At 38.7% G+C, this 20,191-nt stretch overlaps 1 protein-coding gene across 3 annotated transcripts in view; it reads right to left on the bottom strand.

The window, feature by feature from the left end:
- The window catches only part of LOC131140608 (muscarinic acetylcholine receptor M5-like), a 35,262-nt gene that overhangs the window by 6,146 nt on the left and 8,925 nt on the right, over positions 1-20,191 (bottom strand). The window contains exons 3-5 of one of the 3 annotated variants that reach the window (XM_058091196.1): positions 17,243-17,327; positions 6,128-6,447; positions 3,659-3,787 (exon numbers count right to left, since the gene is read on the bottom strand). The gene's annotated coding sequence lies outside the window, so the exon portion shown is untranslated. Of the gene's footprint in view, positions 1-3,658; positions 3,788-6,127; positions 6,821-17,242; positions 17,328-20,191 lie in introns of those variants that run through there. The other 2 variants (XM_058091195.1, XM_058091197.1) reach the window with 2 other exon arrangements.

Here is a 20,191-nt window from a genome sequence, read left to right as displayed (position 1 = left end):
GGGCTGTTTCTAAAAAAATAAAAATACAAAAATAAAAGTTTTTTTCCTCCTAACGCCAGCCAATACGTAACAATATTAATGTAAACCCCCTCATTTCCCAGATGAAAGAGCACATCAGGAGTAATGTGCTCATAATAAAGGCAATCCAACATAATCATGTCAATTGCTTGCCTTTTTAATTGACATAATAGCGTGCACATAATCCCACACACTGGTGCTTGAGGAAAGATATATGATCCAGTAGAGTCAAATCCGATCCGTAATAATCGCATATGAGGGAGTATCATCAGAACGAGTAATAATGACTTGATTGTTTTTTGCGTTGGTTTGCCATGCTGTGTAGCTAGCTATATTCGGATAAATGAAGGTCGGTGCTAAAGTGTTAGAGATGATTGGCTCCACACCCGCTATAGTGCCAGGTCAGATAGGTGCCAATGTCGCCATTCAAGCCTGCGTCGGGCAATCGTTTGCCATATATCGTGCCAACTTTGATGCGTTAATCGAAAGAGCGGTTAGGTCCTGCTGCAGAAAGACGTCCGCTGAGGCGTTTTATGACTCAGTTTGTCATCTTTTTGGAGGGATTGTGTAACAAATCCTCGCCTTGTGAATGAATGATTTAGCGCACAGCCATGTGTGACGATGGCGATGATGATGATGATGGTGATGCACCTCCTCCCTGCATATTCCCATTTTCTACATCCAATAGTAGAAATTCACTGCATGGTCATAAGATGAGTGGAACCTGGTTGCCAGGTGATATATGGAGCGGAGGACTATGAGGGATGCGTCACACAAGAAGGATTTTCCTCCAGTTGGAGAAGATCTGCGGCATCATCACCAGGATTTATTGGACTGTGAGGTCCCAAATTCTGGTTTAGATGCTAATTCGGATGCCATGACACAACATTGAGACCCGCACTGGAGAGTTCCAGTGGCTGGGTTTTGGGGCACTGGCCGAGAATCAAACCCTCGCTGACCACATGCGCCACCACGATACTGGTGCTTGTGCCTCAAAGAACAATTACAAAAATGGAATCAAGCAGATCACTATGCTTTGTCCTTGCTAACACGGGGACAGGACAAGGATATATACTGTAAATACTACCAAAAAAAAGTTTACACTGCCACCTTTTATCAGAAAAAAAAATATTTCTACCTTTTTTCATTGTTTACTAAGCATCAGTAGATGCACAGGAAGTAGTCAGTACCACATGGACTATTGTAATACTGTACACACTTACAAATTAATACACTGTACATGCAAAACAGAACAGTTTTATACTGATTCATAGCTTGCAATGCATGCTGGGAAGCCCACGGCCACATATTACCCAGCATGCTTTGCCGTTTTTAAATAAGTAGAAACCACAAATAAGGACAAGAGACAGTAACACAATTTTACACGGAAGTATGCTGAAACCTTGCTTAGCGTCATTAATCCTTTTCAAACGGACTCTAACCAAAACGTATTTTAATCAAATACAATTTTTCCCATAAGAAATAATGCAAAGACACAGAAAACAATTTGAAATGTATATGAAAGTGATAAATGAAGATTTTGCATCACTTGATTGATTGAAGACGAACACCACCTTAGTGTTTTGCTATGAGTTAGTTCTTGAATTCAATCTTTCTCACCTTCGGCTTGTTCGGTCATGTAAACAGGTTCATTTGTGCATACATTTTTGACGGCAACAAAACAAATACATTAACCAAAATATTCCATCGACCAATCAACAAATAGCAGCACCCTTGATGACACCTAAAAAAAGTCTGAAAAATAGGTATTTGCGGTCTAGGCATGTATACATCCAAACCAAATAGGTGGCACCGCAGCTTTTCTTCCTGTCACTCACACACAAGCCAGTAACAGACACAGAGACCTACTGGAAAAGTCTCCAAAAATTTGTTAGCAAGTTAGCAAACAACAGGATGCGTTATGATGCTAATTTTAAGATCATGTTGAACCACAAATAAGGACAAGAGACAGTAACACAATTTTTCCACGGAAATATGTTGAAACCTTGCTTAGCGTCATATATCCTTTTCAAACGTACTCTAACCAAAACTTATTTTAATCAAATACATTTTTTCCCATAAGAAATAATGCAAAGACACAGAAAATAATTTGAAATGTATATGAAAGTGACAAATGAAGATTTTGCATCACTTGATTGATTGATGACGAACACCACCTTAGTGTTTTGCTATGAGTTAGTTCTTGAATTCAATAGTCTTTCTCACGTTCGGCTTGTTCGGTCATGTAAACAGGTTCATTTGTGCATACATTTTTGCGTTATGATGCTAATTTTAAGATCATGTTGAACCACAAATAAGGACAGGAGACAGTAACGCAATTTTACAAAGTAAAACAAAGTATGTTGAAACCTTGCTTAGCGTCATTAATCCCTTTCAAACGGACTCTAACCAAAACGTATTTTAATCAAATACATTTTTTCCATAAGAAATAATACAAAGACACAGAAAACAATTTGAAATGTATATGAAAGTGATAAATGAAGATTTTGCATCACTTGATTGATTGAAGACGAACACCACCTTAGTGTTTTGCTATGAGTTACTTCTTGAATTCAATAGTCTTTTTCGCCTTCTTTATCAAAACGCTGGCTTGTTTGTGCATTTGTGCATACATTTTTTTGACGCCAACAAAAACAAGTACACTAACCAAAATATTCCATCGACCAATCAACAAACAGCAGCACCCTTGACGACACCTAGCGCTCGCTACTCTGCGTTCCCCATTGTCACATAGTGTGTCCACAAGTGCTCACCATGGGTCAGTGGGCTGGCTGCAGCGTGCAGTAAGCGCTGTGCCAAACACCTCAGGGATTCTTACTGCATCACACACGTACACGGTGTCCTTTAACTGCACCGACTCGCCTTTTTCTAATCCCTTCTTCTTTTTCCCCTCTCTAATCGTATGTCCTTTCTTGCACAAATGCCACACACATTTGATTAGCACGCCGATTATGATTATGCCTACAAGACCTGCAAGGAAGCCATCACTTTAGCATGACTTGGAAAGGGGAAATTAACCATTACTTATGCATATGGTGCTAATGCAATATTCAGGTGTACAGTATACTGCCAGGATGTCATATTGGAGAATCTGCTCCTCTTGCATGGATGAAACCAACAATTTTTTTATGTTAATATTAACTTAAAATATTCCCTGTTGTTTTGTGGTTGAAATTGCTTATTAAGAACACGACACAACAGTTTGTACACTGAATTTAAATGACATCAAAATGGAGAGAAAATCATTCAACCCTAGAAAATACCCAAACAGGCATTAGCATTAGCCTGGAACCTGGGTAAAACAGGTGAAATGTAAAATATACAAAAAGGGTTCTGGAGGTGAATCTAATCTAATAATGACAACATTCTTATTGCAAATGTTGATCCAAAATGGGAGAACATTAATGGACTCTCGCGCAAAGTCAGCTAGGCTAGGCTCCAGCATACTCCCAGCAACCCTAATAAGAATTAAGGGGCATAGAAACTCAATGAATGAATGAATGAGGTGTGTGAAAAAAGCCAATTAATTAGTTCATTCATTTTCTACCACTTATCCTCACGGGGGTCGCTAACCACTCCACCACCGTGCAGCTGGAATGTTGAAATATTCTAGAGTAACCTTGACTGGGGATCGAACCATCAGGTTGGTAGACACACACATCCTCACGGAGGTCGCGGGGCGTGCTGGAGCCTATCCCAGCTGTCTTCGGGCGAGAGGGGCGGGGTACACCCTAGACTGGTGGTCAGCCTATCACAGGGCACATATAGACAAACAACCATTCACACTCACATTCATACCTGTGGACAATTTGGAGTCGCTAATTAACCTAGCATGTTTTCGGAATGTGGGAGGAAAAACCGGAGTACCCGGAGAAAACCCACGCATGCAAACTCCACACAGAGATGGCCGAGGGTGGAATCGAACTCGGGTCTCTTAGCATGCTAACCACTCGGCCGTTGTGCAGCCTAGTGGGTTTTCAAGTTAAAAAATGTTAAAATTAGCCATGTCCAATAATTAGCGGTACCGATAATTAGCGGTCCGAAATCAGCATAAAAATGCAATATGGGTAGATTTTTTTCCCCATCATGAAAACCGATATTAATGTATTATGTATTCATTTCACCACATACTATATCGGAATCCGAAATTGAGCGTTAGACAATATCGGCATATCGATTTCCGTCAAAAAAGCCAATATCGGACATCCCTAGTTGAAATAATAATGATGTATAATAATAATAATGACTCGTGATAAAGATGTTTAAAAGCAATAAGAAGCCCTTAATGTACAGTTTTAGCAAACGCTTCAGGGTATAGTTTAGTTCCGATGTATGAGCAGCTATAAGGTTTCCTTAATGTCCCTCTTCGTTGCGATAACAATCTGCTGTGAGTCACTTTCTAAATATGAGTGTGTGTCTGGCTGTGTGTTTGTGCCTCTGGCTCTTGTGTCCCTGCCCCATAACATGCATTTATGTATTACCTTATGGTAATGGTAATGGTTTTATTTCATTTGAACATGCATCAGATTACAATTGAACGCATCACATCATCAGTTCACGGTTCCACATGTCCAAAAGGAGTAGGAAGAAGCAAAAGCTTATTAAATCCTACCCCTCCATCTGGTACTTTTACAATCAGTAACTGTTACATTTGTTCACTTCCTGCTTTCCTAATATAATTTAATTTTATTTAATTGTATTTTTTTTATTTTAAATTATTTATTTATTTTTTCTTTCACTTCCTGCTTTCCATAATACAGTTTAGTTTTTTTTTATTTAATTTTTTGAATTTAATTTAAAAAAAAAATTATTTGTTTTTAATTAAAACAATTTTTTTATGGTTTTATTTCATTTGAACATGCATCAGATTACAATTGAATGCATCACATAATCAGTTCACAGTTCCACATTAAATCCTACCCCTCCATCTGGTACTTTTACAATCAGTAACTGTTACATTTGTTCACTTCCTGCTTTCCTAATATAATTAAAGTTTTTTTTCTGTTGATGAATTTTTTTTTATTTTATTTTATTTTATTTACTTACTTATTTATTTATTTTGTCACGTACCGAAGTACAAGGTGATATGACATGAAGGACAAAATAATACATGAATTAAAATATCAAACACCAGAATCAAGCAAAGATGGCGTTCTTCTCCCAGATTGCCTTGTAACTAATAAATCAATGAGCAATATTAAAAGGAGTGGTCAATATTGGTGGGCGGGTCTTCTCTCTGAGAAATTTCTATAATGGCTTTCCTTTTCTTTGGCGCACTACCACTTTTTAATTTGTTCCTGAGTGAGTCTCATGTTTATTTACACACAGAAATAATACAGTTTAAGGTTTTTTTTTTAATAAAATGAAATAAATAAAATATATATAAATTAAAAAAATATATATATATAAAATAAAATATAATATATAATATAATAATAATATATTATAATTATAATATAATAATAATATATTATATTATAATATAATATAATGCAACCATGTGATATGACCATCCAATGACATAATGGGTACCATAGTAACTGTCAATATAGTGATATATATATATATATATATTAGAAATTGGATTAGAAAGAGCTTTTCATTGGGTGCAAAATGATTCATGAGGACTTATGGGACTTTCTTCAATCAGGCGTCATTGCTTTCAATTAGTTGTGGGGGGGGGGGGGGGGGGTATTTGACACAAATTTAATTACCAAACATAAGCCGCGTGGATGAACATGTGACTGCATGCATTTAAAGCACAATCTATGTTTGTATAAAATCTAAATATATATAAATATTAATATATTTGTGTGTTTTGCTGTGCGTGCATTATTATTATAAATGTACAGCTTTTGTGTTCACGCTCACACACGCACGTTTTCCGTCAGCATCCAATGAGGTAAAAGTGCACATTAAAAATACATGCCGAGACCTCTCAGACATGCACTTCAATGCAATCCAGGTCAAAGCCTTTGAGCAGTCATCATCAAGTGCATTATTAATCATTATTAAGTTTTCCTGACACTATGACACACAATGATATATAATAATAAAAAGATAAAGTTCAAGAATAGCAAATACTCACAGCAAGGGTACGGTGAAAGTTGAGCGTTAATCCCTTTGTTTTGCCTGGGAAGTCCTCCGAGGGGTCAAGTGTGGCTCCGACGATCATAACACGGTCAGAGATGACTTCACCCACGTCGGGAATATGATGTGACTGACGGCGGGAGGATAGCGGAGAGAAAGGCAAGGACCATAAGAGCTCCACAGCATCCAGGTAGAAGAAAAAGCTAAAGTACCGTATCTCAAAGTGGAGTTAAAGGAGAGCTTTTCCTTGCATTGTCTTGAGGAAGCATCTTCTTCTTCTTCTTCTGCTGTTCCTGCTGCTGCTGCGGATGTAGTTTTCTAAAGGACACAAAAGGGAGCTGACACGACTTCACCGCCAGGAGAAAGAATTCCCATGGGGGGAATGGTTCATCATGTTTCGGGACAGTGAGCATGCAGCTCCAAACCACACACTTGCATGTGAGAATGGATGGATGGAGGGTGGGTGGGTGGGTGGGTGGAGATGAAGGAGGGCAGGATGCCTTTTCAGGGGTGGTGTGCCTGGGTGGGAAGTGTTGATGGTCAGACGAATTAAGCCAAATCCTGCTTTTGTGTGCGACGGATGGGGAAAGTAACTGAATCATAATTATTGTTTGTGATAGTATTGCAGTTTCAACCAATCACATGGCTTGGTTTTTACACCGGATGCCCTTCCTGATGTATGTGAGCTCGGGACCGGCACTCGAGACCCCCAATAGATGGATTTTCCTTCATGTGTAATTGATATCAAAGCATAGAAATTGCATTTGCAATATGATATTAAGTGATATTAATTGATAATGATGTTGGAAAAAAATCTGAACAAGGGGAAACACACCTATGAAGCATATTAATTAGAATATATTATGTCATTTTTTAAATTAACAACATAAATCTCTGTATATAATATTGAAACACATGTTTCTTTTAAAATATTTCCATAATAATAATAATAATAATAATAACATTGACAAGATGCGTCTGAGAGACGATGAAACTTTTAGATAAAAAAAAGTATTTTTCAGATTATTCATTCATTTTCTACCGCTTATCCTCACAAGGGTCGCAGGGGTGCTGGAGCCTATCCCAGCTGTCTTCAGGCGAGAGGCGGGGTACACCCTGGACTGGTGGCCAGCCAATCACAGGGCACATATAGACAAACAACCATTCACACTCACATTCATACCTATGGACAATTTGGAGTCGCTAATTAACCTAGCATGTTTTTGGAATGTGGGAGGAAACCCACGCATGCACGGGGAGAACATGCAAACTCCACACAGAGATGGCCGAGGTTGGAATTGAACTCGGGTATCCTAGAGGAAAGTAGTTCCGGCGAGTTGTTGAGGTTTTGCGTCTTAAAACAATATGCGTTCAAATGAGTAATCACAAAACAGTTTTCCACGAAACTGTCAGAATTCACAATCGATCGGCTATTAAGAATCGGCTAGTAATGCCGTGTGCAGCCAATCACGAAATGTCATCATTATTAATTTCAGCTACGTGTAATTTGGTTTGTTTCGTATTACTCTTTTGAACGCATATCGGTTTGAGAAGCGAAACGCTTCGCTGAAGTAACGGCTTTCCTCAGCACCGAAAACTGACCAGAGCTCAGCTCACAGGACAAAGTGAGCGAACGAGAAATGTCTTCACCGTTTAAACTCGCAACACCTCTGGGTATTGACCCAAATATAAGACAACTCCTCTTAGTAAATATACAAAAAAATATTCAAATAACTCAAAAGATATTACATTTCATAGCTGCTGGACAGTTGTTTGATGACTCTACTTCATTGATCAACATGATGTTAAAATTAGCATCATAACGCATCCTGTTGTTTGCTAACATGCTAACAAATTTTTGGAGACTTTTCTATTAGGTTTCTGCGTCTGTTGCTTTACGTCTTCAGATTACTGACTTATGTGTGAGTGACAGGAAGAAAAGCTGCGGTGCCACCTATTTGGTTTGCATGTATACATGCCTCAACCGCAAATACCAATTTTTCAGACTTTTTTTTTAGGTGTCATCAAGGGTGCTGCTATTTGTTGATTGGTCGATGGAATATTTTGGTTAGTGTACTTAGTGTTTTGTTGGCGTCAAAAAATGTATGCACAAATGAACCTGTTTACATGACCGAACAAGCCGAACGTGAGAAAGACTATTGAATTCAAGAACTAACTCATAGCAAAACACTAAGGTGGTGTTTGTCTTCAATCACTCAAGTGATGCAAAATCTTCATTTATCACTTTCACATACATTTCAAATTGTTTTCTGTGTCTTTGCATTATTTCTTATGGAAAAAATGTATTTGATTAAAATAAGTTTTGGTTAGTGTCTATATGTGCCCTGTGATTGGCTGGCGACCAGTCCAGGGTATACCCCGCCTCTCGCCCGAAGACAGCTGGGATAGGCTCCAGCACCCCCCGCGACCTTCGTGAGGAAAAGCAGTACAAAATAAATGAATGAATGAAGTTTTGGTTAGAGTCCATTTGAAAGGGATTAATGACGCTAAGCAAGGTTTCAACATATTTCCGTGGAAAAAATGTGTTACTGTCCCTTGTCCTTATTTGTGGTTTCTACTTATTTAAAACCCGGCAAAGCATGCTGGGTAATGTGTGGCCGTGGGCATCCCAGCATGCATTGCAAGCTATGAATTAGTATAAAACTGTTCTGTTTTGCATGTACAGTGTATTAATTTGTCATAACTCATAGCAAAACACTAAGGTGGTGTTCGTCTTCAATCACTCAAGTGATGCAAAATCTTCATTTATCACTTTCATATACATTTCAAATTGTTTTCTGTGTCTTTGCATTATTTCTTATGGGAAAAAATGTATTTGATTAAAATACGTTTTGGTTAGAGTCCGTTTGAAAGGGATTAATGACGCTAAGCAAGGTTTCAACATACTTATTTAAAACCGGAAAAGCATTGAAAACATTGTTATGTCCCACTACCATGCAGCTCGGCTATTATTCTACTGTATAAGTCGTACTCAAACATCATATTGTACCATTGTATCGCATCTTAACTGGAGTAAATCTGATCACATAAGGAGTCGCTTCATACGTATCGAAATACACATTCAATAACCTCCAAGAAGCTTTTTTTATTTGTTTCTGTCCTGCCAAAAAAAAAAAAAAACACAAGGTGTGTGTGGTTATCTCCTCAGGTGGTGTTTGTACACAGTGAAGGCCAAGATGGACCATAAAATACTCCCGGTACCTTTGTCCTCACATGGGGGAACACTGACATGGTCCAGGCAGATAAGAAGACTACTGGACTGACAGATGTTTTTGTGAGACAGAGTGTGAGATTGTGTGTGTGTGTGTATGTGTGTGATTGTGCTAACCAGGGAATGATTCAGTGTGAATTAGGCGCTAGATCACGACTGGATGGCAGTAAAGTCCTAGTTTGTTTTAATCCGGATGATGGCGGCTGATCCGCCCTATATGAGCCACCCCAGTTTACAAGCAATAATGTACAGTACAGTACGGCACGTTTTTTACATTGGAAAAATCTTGTGGCACACCAGTAACCAAAAATGTTCCAAAATGTCACCACGACCTCACACGTGCATCAATAAGTCTATCGGAGGAACAAGCTAGGTGTTGCCACACGGACCAATATTACATTGCTATGCTAGTCTTTACACCACAGACACTCCACAGTAGCCACGTTTTTACATCACCACTTTTTCTCTTTCCCAATGACCTTTCGGGAAACAATGGTATCCATAGAAAGGAATATTCCAATCTCTTGTCTACATGCGCCGTGTGAAAATCAACCAGAATAGTCAATAGGGCATGCCCAGTAAAACGTAAACATCAACATCACGTGATACCGGCTTCCCCCGAGTTTTTCTTTCACTTGTTGGAATAACTCCGTATTGCCAGTTTTTCGTCTGTCCAGTCTTGAAATTTAGTTTGAATCAAAAATAAACTTTGCTTAGTCCAGTGCCGATTGCTGGCCTCCATTTTTAAAAGTGAAGAACGTCTGGATCTGCGTGTTACAAGGGTTGCGGGGGTGCTGGAGCCTATCCCAGCTGTCTTCAGGCGAGAGGCAGGGTACACCCTGGACTGGTCGCCAGCCAATCACAGGGCACATATGGACAAACAACCATTCACACTTACATTCATACCTATGCCAATTAACCTAGCATGTTTTTGGAATGTGGGAGGAAACCGGAGTACTCGGAGAAAACCCACGCATGCACGGAGAGAACATGCAAACACCACGCAGAGATGGCCGAGGTTGGAATTGAACTCGGGTATCCGAGCTGTGAGGCCTGCGCACTAACCACCTCTACCGTGCAGCCCTTCTTCTTGTGAGCCGAATTCTGGTCGTTTTTTGTTGTTGAGGAAAGTAGTTCCGGCAAGTTGTTGAGGTTTTGCGTCTTAAAACAATATGCGTTCAAATGAGTAATCACAAAACAGTTTCCCATGAAAATGGAATAACCGCGTCTGGATCTGCGTGTTACGTCATATCTGAGCATGCTCTGAAAGAACGCACCCCGGGATAAATTTAAACAGGAAAAGATCAAATTCAATCTTGCTAATATTTTATAATTAAACTCAGGACATGTTTTATATAGATATATATTTTCTTTTTAATAAAACTGCACTTGTGAATAAAGTATAGAAGGGTTTAGATTCTGTTCCACAGATGGCGCTAATGCATACGAAAGCTGCTTGCCAACCGCCAATAAACAACAGAAGAAGAAAAACACCACGAAGAAGAACGCAGTCTGACAACTTTCCGTTTGAGCGGGTACAAGATACCTCAATCGGATTGGTTAAAGGAATATTCCATCCCTGTTCAATTCTTTCCGTTTTTTAGCAAATAAACCAAATGCAATTGGAATATTTGGGTCCATGTATACTATTGACATAATGGCTATTGACATAATATTTGCAAATGATGATTAATAAATGTTAATTATAAAAAAGTGATATTGGATAATTCCTTACGGCACACCTGACCTGGTTTCTCAAGGTACACTAGTGTGCCCGCGGTACAGTGGTTGAAAATCCCTGCAGTACAGTACAGACTTTCACTGTGTTACTATAATCTCCAATATTTGTTGTGTTGTTGGTCAGTCACATTGACAAGGTCACAGGATTAGCAGATTTGACATAACACTGTCATGTTACATAGGAATAATCTCATTCCATCTGACTTGTTATTCAATCATAATTACAACATATTACTGGAACTCATTATTTGTTCCTGAGTTTCAATTCCTGGACGTTTTAGCCACATGCCGCAGTGCCCAGAATATAAAACAGCCCCGAATAAAAGGGTCTCTCCTGCATCTCCCCAGGTTATTGGGGAATGTGAGTGACAGGAAGAAATAAAAGTCAAAGGAGAAGTCATTTAGTGGAAAATGCTGGGTTGCATGTAGGAATCTCTGGAGCACATATATAAGAAGACCTGTCTTTTTTTTTTAGACTTTTTGGGGAAAAAATACCCAATCCCAGGTGTAATCATAGTATCAGAAAGGTAATCTCATCAATGGTTACCTTTAATGCGTTTGTTGATGTTGTACGCAGTTTGTTCCCTACAAAAATGAAATAAATGTTCAAAAAATTATTCATTAATAACAAATCATTCTTCTGTGGTGGAATATGGCTTATTATTATTCCAAAAATATTGAAAGACAAGTTATTTGTTTTATTCTAGTCACTAAGCACCAGTCATGCTGAGACATGCCATGGTTCTCCTCTAATGCCGTGTGAAAGTGGTATTTTTTGTCTCCTTTGTTCTTCTTCCCCACTCCGTTTGAAACGGTCTATTGTGTTTTGAATGAGTAAATTGGAGAGACTAAATAGTTAGCTCGATAATTCGCTATGCTAGCGGCAGCTGCCTGTTATATGTGATCCCGCAGCTTACGCAATGTGATTGATGTAAACAAAGAATACCCAATACCAGGTGTAATAATCATAGTATAAGAATGAAATATCAGAAAGGTAATCTCATCAATATTTATGTTGTGCCATGGTTCTCCTCTAATGCAGTGTGGAAGTGGTAATTTTTGTCCCTTTTGTCCTTCTTCCCCACTCCGTTTGAAACAATTTCTTATGTTTTGAATTTGTAGTTAGCTCGATAATTCGCTATGCTAGCGGCAGCTGCCTGTTATATGTGATCCCGTAGCTTACGCAATGTGATTGATGTAAACAAAGAATACCCAATACCAGGTGTAATAATCATAGTATAAGAATGAAATACCAGAAAGGTAATCTCATCAATATTTATGTTGTGCCATGGTTCTCCTCTAATGCCGTGTGGAAGTGGTCGCTTTTGTCACCTTTGTACTTCTTCTCCGCTTCGTTTGAAACGATTTATTATGTTTTGAATGAGTAGTTAGCTCGATAATTCGCTATGCTAGCGGCAGCCGCCGGTTATGTGTGATCCCGAAGCTTATGCAATGTGATTGACGTAAACAAAGAATACCTAATACCAGGTGTAATAATCATAGTATAAGAATGAAATATCAGAAAGGTAATCTCATCAATATTTATGTTGTGCCATGGTTCTCCTCTGATGCCGTGTGGAAGTGGTCATTTTTGTCACCTTTGTACTTCTTCTCCGCTCTGTATGAAACGATTTATTATGTTTTGAATGAGTAGTTAGCGCGACAATTCGCTATGCTAGCGACAGCCACCTGTTATGTGTGATCCCGTAGCTTACGCAATGTGATTGACGTAAACAAAGAATACCCAATACCAGGTGTAAACATAGTATAAGAATGAAATATCAGAAAGGTAATCTCATCAATATTCAATATCCTCTAATGCCGTGTGGAAGTGGTCATTTTTGTCACCTTTGTCCTTCTTCCCCACTCCGTTTGAAACGGTTTATTTGGAGTACATTTTATTTGGAGTACATTTTCCAAAATGTTTGACTTCAGAAACCTTCGGCATGAATAAACGAAAAAAATATAAGGAGTCTAGTTTCTGTAGGTATACTAGGAAATGCCAAGTGTCCGAGTACTTCTGATCCTAGGGGCTAAAATGGAATAGGATCAGCAATCATCCACACATAAGTCATATTGATAGCCATCCCTTTGCAATGATGTGGCCACTAAGCCACGGTTACATGTCCGCAACATGACTGATGCTCTTTATGAAATGACATACATCACCGTGGAATCGCTGACACGTACAAAGTTTGCACCTCAGTCGTATTTTCACGTGACACAACGCACACAACAACAATGCCGCTTTAAACTTTAGAGCCCAATACTCCCGATGATTATTTGTGGTTTATTGATTAAATCACACAACAACAAAAAATACAGTACGTCGGCATACAGCTGTTGTGTACAGGTTAAAGCCTGGTCACCGCATGTTGATCAGTGAGCTATAGATGACATCTGTCCAAGTCCACAGGGGCCTTGTTTATCTCCTGACCCAATTGTGCACCCATATGGCCCTGCATGGTACGCTTCCTATACGTTACCTGGTCTATTGGCATCCTCTCTCTCGATGACCAAAGCATTCATTTAACAACTATGACATGCTTAGCATCTGTTGTAATATTTTAGCATGTTTTAAATTGTACTTTAATTTGGAAATGACACACATGCTGTGTACAGATATTGTAATCTGTTTTTCAAAAATATATTAATTGATTAATCATGCTGTTTTGTACAGGGGGATGATCTATTATTAGCCGAAACATGCATATTTAACATTTTGTCTACATTTTGTCATTTTGTTTACACCCTGGATTGATGGCCAGCCAATCACAGGGCACATATAGACAAACAACCATTCACACTCACATTCATACCTATGGACAATTTGGAGTCGCTAATTAACCTAGCATGTTTTTGGAATGTGGGAGGAAACCGGAGAACCCGGAGAAAATCCACGCATGCACGGGGAGAACATGCAAACTCCACACAGAGATGGTTGGAATTGAACTCTGGTCTCCTTGCTGTGAGGCCTGAGTGCTAACCACTCAGAAAATAATAACAGTAATGGTAAAATATACCTGTCATTTGTCAATATTCAAAGCATTGCGTTCATTATTGTTCATTTACTAGACGAAGGGATGTACATGCAGCAGCATGAGAAAAATAAAGAAAATCAAATGTTTTTATTAATTCATTCATTTTGTACCGCTTATCCTCACGGGGGTCGCGGGGCATGCTGGAGCCTATTCCAGCTGTTTTCGGCCGAGAGGTGGGGTACACCCTGGACTGGTGGCCAGCCAATCACAGGGCACATATAGACAAACAACCATTCACACTCACATTCTTACCTATGGACAATTTGGAGTCGCTAATTAACCTAGCATGTTTTTGGAATGTGGGAGGAAACCGGAGTACCCGGAGAAAAAACACGCATACACAGGGAGAACATGGAAACTCCACACAGAGATGGCCGAGGGTGGAATTGAACTTGGGTATTCTATGTAGGTGTGAGGCCTGCGCACTAACCACTTCTACCGTGCAGCCCTTCTTCTTGTGAGCCGAATTCTGGTCGTTTTTTTGTTGTTGAGGAAAGTAGTTCCGGCAAGTTGTTGAGGTTTTGCATCTTAAAACAATATGCGTTCAAATGAGTAATCACAAAACAGTTTTGGACAATTTGGAGTCGCTAATTAACCTAGCATGTTTTTGGAATGTGGGAGGAAACCGGAGTACCCGGAGAAAACCCACGCATGCACGGGGAGAACATGCAAACTCGAGGGTGGAATTGAACCCTGGTCTCATAGCCGTGAGGTCTGCACGCTAACCACTCGACCGCCGTGCCGCCCCATTTTGAAACAAAAAAATGGCAATTTTTTTTTTTTACTTTTACTTTTTGATTACTTTTTTAACTTAACTATTGCTCTCCAATCTTGTTGTATATCTTGTATATTGACAATAAAGGCCATTCTGACTCTGACTCTCTGGTTCACTGTTGTGGCCATACACGTCACTTCCTGTCCGACACTTGCTCTGCTCCCCCCAAGGAACACATATGAGCCTTATTTATGTCTTATTGTGTCCACTATATTGTGAAATACGAGGGTAAAGGTGACTATAGGGGTGTTAGTTCCTGTCTCGAGGGCTCTAATAGTGTTAAAAAACATGTTTAGAAGGTTGTAAACAGTTTTCTATGCTCTAAGTAGTATTCCACTTGTACTAAAGAGTCCCTACTACCATACTAAGTCAGGTCTGTAACCAATTAACCACTCTAAACGAGGGGATTACTTTAGAATTTTTCTTAATTTCATTGAAATTAATGAACATTTTTCCTTCTTCTCTTTGCTTTTCCAATGTTAAATTTAAACAGAAGGTTAAACACATAAAAATGTGGTAAATAAAAAATAATGCGTCCAATTTAAATTGAATTTCTAATGTAAAATTAGAAACAAACATTACAACAGAAGCCAACATAATGACCTCGGCACAGCTAATAAATACGGTCAATTAGTAATCAGTGTAGTCTGCCCCCTGCCCGTCCCCCCCCACATGACAGTTCCCTTTGCAAACACGACCGACTTCTTTTGAACCGTGTCCAAATATTGGCTTTTGTGTCAGACTTAGAGAGCATTCGGCCTAATTAGCAACCTATTCCTCACGTTTCTTATTAGCCAAATTAGAGATTAGCCTCCATCGCCGCAAATGGAAAAGCAGCCGCTAAAATAAGAATCGATGAGTCACTCTGGAGTCGCTTTAATCTCGTTGATTGTGCGCCGTCTCATTAAATTGACTTGCTTCTTCAAAGCTGTCATGTCTCGTGTCTTTTTTTCAGGTTCCACTTAGCCCACAGCGACACCTCAATGATGAAAACAATGATTTCCTCTCCTACAGTATCTTGTTTTGTACGAGCTAGTAGACATTAATGCTCTTTTTATTCCTGGAGACAGTGTACCGCTAAATGAGAAATACTGTATACTTTGTCAAATTGATATTTATTTACATAGAGGACCCCTTCTCTACTGCTGGGCTGATTTTTACTGCATAAATGCTAACCAAAAATTATTTCTGTTATGGAACTATTCAGTTGTTTTTAATTATGTACTATTTTTATGGCAGGAGCATTATGTTTTTTTTTATCAGCCACTGCAAAAATGCAAGCAAAGATCCACCATATAGCAGTACTAGCACAAAAAGCATTAATCAAAGATCCTCTATGACGCAGGGGTCCCCAATTGTGAAATACACTTTAGAAAAAAACTACATAGAATTTTATGTGAATGCATATCCATTGTTGTATTTTTAAAATAATATACACCGACAAAACTTATGTTGCTGGGGGTGGAAACCCATCCCAATTTATTTGACAGTCCCTGAACATGCTATTGTGCATGTGCTGAATTTCTCCACCGCTGCTATGCTATTTTTATTTTTTATTTTTTATTTTTTATTTTTTATTTTTTATTTTTTATTTTTTATTTTTTATTTTTTATTTTTTATTTTTTATTTTTTATTTTTTATTCTGTATTCTGTATTCTGTATTCTGCATTCTGCATTCTGTAATTTTTCTTTTTTCTTTTTTCTTTTCTATTTTACATTTTCTATTCTATCTAATTTTAAATTTTAAATTTTAAATTTTAAATTTTAAATTTTAAATTTTAAATTTTAAATTTTAAATTTTAAATTTTAAATTTTAAATTTTAAATTTTAAATTTTAAATTTTAAATTTTAAATTTTAAATTTTTCTGGTGCTGGTGGATGGTGGGTCTGTATTCATTTTGTGATATGACAGACAATTATAATATTATAATATATATATATATATATATATATATATATATATATATATATTTAAGACTCATTATTCATTTACCTGTGGGTGGTGGTAAGCTACATCTGTAACCACAGCTCCCTTGGCCTAGATTATTGGCCGCCAATTGATGCCAAATTCACCACCATAGACTTATATACCAGTGTGGGCAGGACTGGGACACAACAACACCGACTGGGTGTAGAGAGCAAGGATCAAACCACCAACCGTGAGGTTTAGTACTGGAATAAAGAGTAGCTATGAATTGACTTGAAAGAGCTTCCATGGTATTTATAACTTATTTGAGAATAAGAATAAATGACGTCCCGGTGGAATAAGAGCAAAAAGCAAAAGACACATTTTAGACAAACACATCCAAAGATAAGCACACTTACCATCCTCTATTAAGCTGCCAAAGATGCTGTGTCGCCATCCGCCGCTGCCTCGGTCTCAATCTTATCAGCTGCTGCCAAATTTCCACTGAGGGAAGAGAAAAATGGAACACCTTTTTAAAAAGGGGGGAGGCACTCAGTCTGACCCCAAATTGCAAAACAGCAAGAAAGACAGAATACATTGTTTAATATCTGATCTGGATCTTTCTGTCTGCTCAATGACGGTGATGCAGCATCACAACATATAACAGATAGGAAAGTGAAATCTAACCAATCAGGTCTCCATTAAAAATGTATAGCTTCGTGCACCTTGCAGACTCAAAGTAGTGCCGTCCGGTGGGGCAAAAAAAAAAAAAAGAAAAATGCTAACGCATGGTATGATAAATGACTTCTCTCCTGCAAGGGCATGTTCTCTGCTTGGTAAGTCGGTGGTGGATATAAAATGTATTAGTATGTGGAATGGAGTTAACCCAAACAATCTAGCAAAGATGGATTTATTGAGATATGTTTGGTATGTTTGGTTTTGCTTTTATTTCTCATGGAAAAGCAGATTTTCCACTATCTCAGGGGTGGGCAAATGTTTTGACTCGCGGGCCGTATTGCTTTAACAAAATTTCTGTTACACGTAACAGTCTACCTGAAAATATCGTATCGGTTGTGTCGTTTTTTTTTCAGGAGCACTTTGTAAAAAGCAAACCACATCAAATAACGAAAATTGATAAAACAGCTACTTAAACCATCAGAAGGTTGGATCAAGTCACGATGTTAAGTTTAAATTAAATACTTTGGAAAGAACAAGCGGGCCGCATTCAAACACTTGGCGAGCCGGATGTGGCCCCCAGGCCGTAGTTTGCCCACCACTGCACTATCTGAAAGGATTCTGGTAATTTCCGGAAAACAACTTCTTAAACTGGTGCAAGTACCACTAGTGGTATGGAGGCTCTATCTACTGACATACCGGTGTATGTACGTCCCGGTTAAGGGTTTTTCGTTTTTTGTTGATTTTTTAAGTTTGTCCGGTGCCTATAAAAAAAAGGTACCATTTTTGGTACCTATTTTCATATGATTTGGCGCAACAATTCATAGTTGAATCAGACTCCTCCGAATAGACGAGTAAACTATTCTAAGATGGTAATATACCGCACTTTTTTTAATAGGTTGGCTGTTCCTGCGACTTATACTCCAGAGCGACTTATAAATGAAAAAACTGTTTATGTTACATAAACACTGGACACCTTTTCTGTTCATGTTTATTTTTTGTGTAGCTGAATACAGCTACCTCACAGCTAGGAGAACAGGGTTCAATTCCACCCTCGGCCATCTCTGTGTGGAGTTTGCATGTTCTCCCCCGTGCATGTGTGGGTTTTCTCCGGGTACTCCGGTTTCCTCCCACATTCCAAAAACATGCTAGGTTAATTAGCGACTCCAAATTGTCCATAGGTATGAATGTGAGTGTGAATGGTTGTTTGTCTATATGTGCCCTGTGATTGGCTGGCCACCAGTCCAGGGTGTACCGCGCCTCTCACGCGAAGACAGCTGGGAAAGGCTCCAGCACCTCCCACAACCCCTGCGGTAGAAAATGAATGAATGAATGAGGTCTCCTCCTATTTTGTGTGGAAGTGGTAACTTTTTGGCTTCTTATTTTGTCTTTCCCAACACTGGGCCATCTCTGTGTGGAGTTTGCATGTTCTCCCCGTGCATGCGTGGGTTTTCTCCGGGCACTCCGGTTTCCTCCCACATTCCAAAAACATGCTAGGTTAATTAGCATTACTCCAAATTGTCCATACGTATGAATGTGAGTGTGAATGGTTGTTTGTCTGTATGTGCCCTGTGATTGGCTGGCTACCAGTCCAGGGTGTACCCTGCCTCTCGCCCGAAGACAGTTGGGATAGGCTCCAGCACCCCCGCGACCCTCGTGAGGATAAGCAGTAGAAAATGAATGAATGAATGAATAACCATTGTGTTAGCATATCTTACACATATTAGCATGTTCTCTATTCTTTTATTAATGTTAGAACTTGCCTTCCGAAATGACGTAATGTCTGTTTTGGTCAAGTAGTTTGTAAAATAAATTACCCGTAAAAAATGCAATTTATACTCCTATGTTTTTTTTCTACAGAATTATGCTTTTTTGGCCTTGTGTGACTTATACTCCAGTGCGACTTATAGTCCAGAAAATACGGTATTTCATCTTTCATCATTTTTGGAGTCATGACTATTCATTTGTACGCTACATTAAAGCCTTTTGGCAAAGCAGTAGCGATGCAAAGTCTAAATTCAGCTTTAAAAAATGCAGACCTGACCTGATTTATGATCTATGACAATGTAACCAAAGGGGGGAGAAAAAAAAAAACATCCATTCTTCATGAGTCATCGTTATCAAAACGCTTTTTGTGGACTATATGGTGACTCATTCCCTTTTTCCACCTCTTCTTCATCTTTCCTGTCACATTCCATCTGTCTCTAGCTTTTCCTTTCTTCCACGTGTCTCGTCTTCATTCCTTGGAAAGCATCCTCCTTCAGCATCCATTAGTGGGATGTCCTACTTAAGTCTCTCTACAGGGAAGTCACAAACATCTCTTTTGGAAGCAGATATTGGGATTAATGGAGCTTGGTAACTTGGTAACCAAAACATAGGCACTGACTCTTTTGGAGGGTTTTTCTTGTTAATACAAGTAATGGTAATGGTTTTATTTCATTTGAACGTGCATCAGATTACAATTGAATGCATCACATAATCAGTTCACAGTTCCACATGTCCAAAAGGAGTAGGAAGAAGCAAAGCTTATTAAATCCTACCCCTCCATCTGGTACTTTTACAATCAGTAACTGTTACATTTGTTCACTTCCTGCTTTCCATAATACAGTTTAAGTTGTTTTTTTTTTAAATAATGCACCACATACCGAAGTTCGAGGTGATATGACCATCCAATGACATAATGGGTATATTTC

Source organism: Doryrhamphus excisus, chromosome 13, assembly GCF_030265055.1.
Source record: "Doryrhamphus excisus isolate RoL2022-K1 chromosome 13, RoL_Dexc_1.0, whole genome shotgun sequence".
In the NCBI taxonomy this organism is placed as follows: domain Eukaryota; kingdom Metazoa; phylum Chordata; class Actinopteri; order Syngnathiformes; family Syngnathidae; genus Doryrhamphus; species Doryrhamphus excisus.
Note: the sequence above shows the minus strand (reverse complement) of the source record. Positions and strands in the feature narration are given on the sequence as shown.